General features: G+C 43.1%; 1 pseudogene; it reads right to left on the bottom strand.

Moving 5' to 3' along the window:
* Positions 1 to 6,555: 6,555 nt before the first annotated feature.
* Positions 6,556 to 7,052, bottom strand: LOC118890573 (annotated as a pseudogene).
* Positions 7,053 to 7,323: the final 271 nt, after the last annotated feature.

The following is a 7,323-nucleotide window of genomic DNA, read 5'->3' as shown; positions in this document are numbered from 1 at the left end:
AAGGCTGCTGCCAGGTTCACTCTTGTTTTCCCAATGGCCCTGAAGAGGATGGAAGGGCTTCTCAGACGCTGCAAAGAGTGGTTTGACCTCCCCAGGCCATGCTCTCAGAATGAGATCGAGTGGAGAAAGACGGGGGGCTCCAGGCCCTTCTTGGGCAGAACATCTGGATGACTTTGAGCAAGTCACTTTCTCCTTTCTTGTCCTGTTTCTTCACCTACTGATTGAAGAGGTTGGGCAGTAGGACCCCTGAAGTCCTTCCTGTCTCAAACATCTTGTGACTCTGGCATTCTCTGCAAACCAGTGGAGTTGACCTGGGATGTTTTCCTGACTCTCTAGAGACAGCTGTGGGCTCTGTGGGCCCAGGCTGGTGCCCTCCTTTGGGTGATGTTTAAGGCATGGCTGCCTCTGGTTCTGAAAATACATCTTTCTAAGATTTTTCTGGCTACTTTTGATGTTCTGAGCCTGCAGGGAGCAAGGAATTCAGCACAAAATAACCCACTGTGTACTGAATGCCAAGAGAGGAACATTTAACTTCAAAAAGATATGCAAACAAGCATGTTTTTTAAAGGACCTACAGTGTGCCACAGCAGTTTTCCTGGAGTATGTGTGTGTGTACTGTGGGGAGGGGTACAGGATAGATTACTGCCATGAACAAAATACTCTCTCTGCCCTTAAGCAGTTTGCAATATAATGGAGATCAAAGCAGGCTCAAAGAATTCCAGGGAGTGAAAAGAAATAAAGATGGAGGGTTGAGTTTGAGCTGAAGTGTCCAGTAGAAAAATTTGAAATTGGAATGAGAGTGGAGGAGAAACTTTTAAAAGCATAATGGTATCAGAGTCCCACCTAGATCTGGGATGGGAAGCATTTGGTGGCTCTTGATCTTGAGGCACTGGTATTGCTAAGGATTCCACAGCTTTACAACTTCTGGGTGTAATTTATTAAGCAAGGGTGTCTGTGAAATGTAATTTTAAGCCTCTCAGACTCTGTGATACACAGCTGGGGGATGGGAGAATGACCGTAGGAGGGATAACACAGCTGGATTGGATCCACAGGGCAATGAGAAACCACTTTGGTACATTAAAGTGTGGGTTGGTGTGCTCATCACATCATCAGAAAAAAGAAGTTTGGCAGCGGTCAGAAGGTATGATGGAAGAGACGGTCATAGGCGTAAGACTAATAAAATAACAACAGCTCAGATCACAGAAGATGAGATCTACAAAATTTGTGAAATTTTAAAGTCAAGAGATAAAAGAAAAATATCATCCATATTGAAATATATGCAATATTTGTTTGAAAATAGTCATGTACAGATGGATGGTTAAGAAAAAAAAAAACAATAGCTACCATCTATTGAATTTTTATTATATACCAGGTATGTTTTACTTACGTTAAATGTTATCTCATTATCCTCACAACAATCCTATGTGGTAGGTATTGTGAACCCAATTTACATATGAAGAAACTAAGTCTAAGAGACATTAAGTGACTTGCCCAAGATACACAGTTAACAACCATGGAGGATCAGGTTACAAATGGGGGAGGGTCCTTCCTCGGAGTCTAGACTTGTCTGATTCCAACTCTTATTCCCTATGAATATAACCTGATTTATTCATGAAACGTTATGTTTGTTATATTTATAATATTTTCCAGTAATTTTTAAGAAAAATATGAATTTTGAAGCATTTTAAGGTCGATGAGTAAAACATTTAAGGTAAGATGTTAATGCAATACTACCAAGACCCAGTGCCCTTCAAATGATTTCTGAAAACCACTGACAGATATGTAATCATCATCATCATAGCTATTGCCATTAAGTGCAAACATCAGAGGACAGACATCCTTCAAGAACTGGAGGAAGATTAATTTATGACCCTGAAAGGAGACTGCCATTTTCACAAGGGAAGGAAGGAATTCAGGTGGACTTCCCTGTGTTGACTTTTGATCTAGAGATTCAAGGAAGTGTTCCTGACTTCCTGCTATGGCTTCAAAAGACCCAGAGTAGAAGGGGAACTGAAAGTAAGGTCTTTTTTGAAAACAAGTGCTTTTCATGCCAATGTGACATGGAAAGAGTTTTCTTTTGTATTAAAAATAATATTGACATCTTTGTCTCTGCTCAAGTTTTTGTCTGACTCACAGTAAACTGGAAAAAAAATGAAGATGATGATTCCTTAATGTTTCGCAGTTGGCAGCGCCATGTATAATAAAATTAAAAATGATTAAAGGTAAATTCAGTGACAAAATGGGTGATTTAAGTGCATTTTTCCTTTAAGTGACTACAAAAAGTTCTTGTATCTCCTTGACTACTAACGTAGAACTTTCTGGTATTGGGTGTTGTAGGTTCCTGGAATGATACGATTCTTTAGGTTGTGCAGAATTTTCTCCCTGGAGACTTGAAAACTAGTTTCTCATCTGAGATAGTTTATAGGTAACCTTCTTTATGAGGAGGAGGGGAGACCAAGTGGTCCCGTTGGGTTTCTTTCTGCTTTTATAAAATGATAACACCATGTCATACTGTGTACTTTACCATTTATTTTTTCCACCTATATCAGTCTTGGGCTTAGGCATGAAGAGCAGAGTCCACTCTGACTAGTTAAAGCAAGAGAGGGATTGACATAAAGGATATTAAAGGTGGGGAAGAAACACACTTGGGGTCAAGCTTCTAGGATGATTACCCACACCCAGCTGCAGAAAGTGGCCTGATGGGAAAGCCTGGAAGCTGTTGAGTACCAGATGATGCTAGGAAGCCAAAGTTACTGCAAGTGCTAAAGCCACCAGCCCTGCTGCCAGTTTTGTGCTAGAACTTCTACCTTGAACTACCAGAAAACCTCTACAGGCATTGCTGCCTCCACCACCCCAAACTACATGTCTCTGCTACTCCTTTCTCCAGGAGCAAGGGACATCCCATCAGCCTGTCATCAGCATTGCATACTTCCCCCAAACAGTGTCATCTTTGTGTGCTTGATTGGCAGAGCCTAAACCTCAGGCCTGTGTCCTAGCTGCAAGGGAGGCTGGGCATTTGTGTTCTACTTTGGGGAGGTTGGATTCACAATGTGGGGATTTCCCCAGACACAGGAAGTTGATTCAAAAGCTAATGGGCCCTGTGAATGTGGCAGATGTCACTACTCCATCCCAGCCAACTTCCTGCCTCCAAGTATATGAAGGAGTGACATGTGGGCAAGAAAAGACCAGAGGAAATTTTTTATTGAGAAGCTCTGTAGCAGATGTGGTGGGTGTGCCACCCATATCCATTGGAATGTACCATATTATGGTGCTCTGTTGCTTCCAGCTGCCAGCATCTGCATCTCTTCGCCCAGGGTGGGAGTGCTGGGGGAATAAACACAGCCTCCACCAACTGTCAATCAATCACTGAGCTCAGCTCCCTTGCCCCTTGGGTGGGATAACCCAGTGGCTCTTGTTTTACACAGTGTCCCAGAGTTTCTCCCTGGGAATAAGCCCCAGTTGTTCATGGTGTAGGTGGCTTGCTATCTGACCCTTTATTGCTTCCTTCCCTGCCAGGTCTCACTTTGTCACTTGCCTACAGGTGTTTCCTATGCTTCACAAGTATACACCCTGTGCCTTATTTGGGGTCTGCCTCAAGGGGATCCCATGCTAAGGTGACCTTTTTTGCCCTAGGTGCTCTAACATTCTGAGTTAATTCTTTACAGTTTTTTTTTTTAAAATTATTCTTTTTTTTTTTTAAAGATTATTCTTTTTTTTAAATTTTATTTACTTATTTATTTATTTATGGCTGTGTTGAGTCTTCATTTCTGTGCGAGGGCTTTCTCTAGTTGCGGCAAGTGGGGGCCACTCTTCATCGCGGTGCGAGGGCCTCTCACTATCGCGGCCTCTCTTGTTGCGGAGCACAGGCTCAAGATGCGCAGGCTCAGTAATTGTGGCTCATGGGCCCAGTTGCTCCGCGGCATGTGGGATCTTCCCAGACCAGGGCTCGAACCCGTGTCCCCTGCATTGGCAGGCAGATTCTCAACCACTGCTCCACCAGGGAAGCCCCCTTTACAGTGTTTAATGAGCAAAGTGAGGCTCGGTTACCAGCCTGACTTTCATAGACGACTTCCTCACTCACTGACCGTGAAGTCTGTCATGGAGTAGGCTGCTCCAGGGCAGGGCTATACCTTCAGGTCTTCAGGCTTGTCCGCAAGAGTCCTCACAGCTTCTCCCTGCTGCCCCCGGCAATAGTTCAGCTGACAGAAAATCACTCCTAGGACCGTCCTCTGTACAAATTGCTGCTAAAACACTTTAAAAGAGTTCGTCTCACTTCTCTCAGAGCTCTTCTCTGTTCCTTTCCAGGTGGCAGAAGACAAAAGAGACAGGATAAAGCAGAACAATTTTGAGCCCTTACAATGCCAAAAAATATAGGCTCTCTGCCTCTTAAGACTAGATTCTCTTTCAACAGAGGGAGGTAATTTCCACTTTGCTCTACAAGAATAAATAAAGCAATCACCATTCTGTCAGTTTTCTAGCTTGGCATTCTTTCAGCTGATTTTATATCCAGCAGTGCAGCTGTCGACAGAGCCTTAGCTAGGCTGAGCTACCTGCAAACCTTTCCAACGTACCTCCATAGGAACATTGGAAATTCTTTTCTTTTCTTTTTTTTTAAGAGCTATTCTTTTTTTTTTTTTTTTTTTTAATTAATTAATTTATTTTTTTGGTTGTGTTGGGTCTTCGTTTCTGTGCGAGGGCTTTCTCCAGTTGTGGCAAGCGGGGGCCACTCTTCATCACGGTGCGCGGGCCTCTCACCATCGTGGTCTCTCTTGTTGCGGAGCACAGGCTCCAGACGCGCAGGCTCAGTAGTTGTGGCTCACGGGCCTAGTTGCTCCGCGGCATGTGGGATCCTCCCAGACCAGGGCTCGAACCCATGTCCCCCTGCATTAGCAGGCAGATTCTCAACCACTGCACCACCAGGGAAGCCCGGAAACTCTTTTCTGAGAGAGCCTGCATACTATAAAAATCAGAAAATGTGTACATAGCTTTTGAACATGGAATGGAACAGAGTTTCAGGACCCCTTCAAAGCATGCTTTTATAAAATAGCTTGAACACATGGAGAAAAATCCCTTTTCTAAAGTTGCTTTCCACGGGCCCTCTCTCTCCTGGCTCAAGCTGCTGACCGGCCCTTCCACCCCTTTATGTGTGTATGGGCTTCCCGTGCTCCTGACCCTTTGCTTTTTCCAGATATAAAAGTCAAACACTCCTACTGCTGTTCCTTTTCTCTGAAAACACTTGACCTGTGAGTTTCACAAACACTCTGTTTTCAAGTTGTGGAAAATGAAGGCATAGAAGAGAGAAGTGATGTCTTTAGAGTTATTCATGGTGCGGAGGGAAGGAGAGCTGCCTTAGAAAATGCTCCCTTAGGAACCAGACAGAAAGGCTTTCATGCCACTTAGTGCTTGAAAAGAACCACTAGAAGGGGCCAGTGTGGAGGGCGCTTGAGGACGAATTTGACAAATACTGCAGAGTATAAGGTTTTGTTTTTTCCTTTCTGCAAATTATTTTTCGGAAAATAAGGAGTTTTCTTATAGCTATTTAGTCAATACCAGATTTCTGTTGAACGCCTACTATGCGCTAGACAATGCTCTAAACCAGGGGTCAGCAAACTTTTTCTGTAAAGGGCCAGATAGTAAATATTTTAGGCTTTGCAAGTTATACAGTCTCTGTCACAACTGTTCATTTCTGCTGTTACAGAGCAAAACCAGCCATAGACAATACACAAATTAATAGGCCTGACAGTGTTCCAATAAAACTGTTTATAAAACCTATGTTCACAGATTTGGCCCATAGGCCATACTTGCTGATCCCTGCTCTAGGCACTGGGGATACAATAGTTCAGAAAACAGTATCCTTGCCTTCAAAGAATCTACATTCTGATATAAATTCTACTTTAAAATCTAAATCTTTACCAACAGGCATTTGTGGTTTGGGACAAGCATTCAGCTACAGTATTGTACACGGATTCAAAACAGGCCTAGATGGAAGTGAAGATGGCCTGCCCTAGAAATTTGTGTGAAGTGACCCAAAAAGTGGCCCTAAAAAGATGTCAAACATGCTTATGATTAGTTTTATTAAAATTACTTCATGTAACGTGAAATTGGCAAAGAAGAAATATTTGTAAATTGGTAATTCTAGATTGATTCTGTGGATGTAATTTAAATATGTATGTGAATGAAATTAAAATACTAGCTTTCTCTAAGTAGAAATTTGACTATTTAATTCACATTCTGGAAATCATATATTCAAGTTGGCTAAAATACTTTTTGGGGACCCTCTCTTTGCGGAAATGGGAGATGCCTTCTATTTCATCTCCTGAGCTATCATCCTCTTCTCATTCCTTTTTTTTCTGTTTACTTTTTATTTCATAGTCATAAAGTTAATTTTGCAATCCAGCTAAACTTGGAGAGGGATAAGGAAAATATGGAACCCAAAGAACTGCAGTGGGAGCACAAAGATTATAGGATATTTTGAGCAGATGGGGGTGAAGGGGTGCTCTCCTGAGCTACAGAAAGAATGGTCTGGTGGTTAAGATAAAACACAAATCAAATTTATTAGATTTGTCCACAGTCAGCAGTGGTGATCTTCTTGCTGGTCTTGCCATTCCTGGACCCAAAGCACTCCATGGCTTCCACAATATTCATTCCCTCTTTCACCTTGCCAAAGACCACAGGTTTGCCATCCAACCACTCAGTCTTGGCAGTGCAGATGAAAAACTGGGAACAGCTTGTGTTGGTTCTAGCATTTGCCATGGACAAGATGCCAGGACCCATATGCTTCAGGATGAAACTCTTAGCAAATTTCTCCACATAGATGGACTTACCACCAGTGCCATTATTGTGTGTGAAGTCACAACCCTGGCACATAAATCCTGGAATTACAGTATTCTGTGAAAGCAGGAACCTTTATAAACAAATCCTTTCTCCCCAGTGCTCAGAGCACGGAAATTTTCTGCTATCTTTGGAACTTTGTCTGCAAACAGCTTGAAGGAGACACAGCCCAAGGGCTCACCGTCAATGGCAATGTTGAAGAACACGGTGGGGTTGACCATGGCTGGACAGTGGGAGAGGCTCCAGACGGCAGCGTCTGCAAGGCCCTCTTCTCATTCCTTGATCCAGCTTTCTCCCTGCTTCTACTCTTGCTCCCATACCCCCCACATTCCACTCTCTATAAACCTGTCAGAGTGGTTATTTTAACATAGAAATCAGATCATGTGCCTTTCCTGCTTAGGACCCTCAAATGGCTTCCCCCCACATTTGGAATACTATCCAAAGTCCTTCTCCTGGCCCACCAAGGCCATCAAAACCTGGCACTCACCTCCC

This window comes from Balaenoptera musculus, chromosome 2, assembly GCF_009873245.2.
Source record: "Balaenoptera musculus isolate JJ_BM4_2016_0621 chromosome 2, mBalMus1.pri.v3, whole genome shotgun sequence".
NCBI lineage: Eukaryota > Metazoa > Chordata > Mammalia > Artiodactyla > Balaenopteridae > Balaenoptera > Balaenoptera musculus.
Note: the sequence above shows the minus strand (reverse complement) of the source record. Positions and strands in the feature narration are given on the sequence as shown.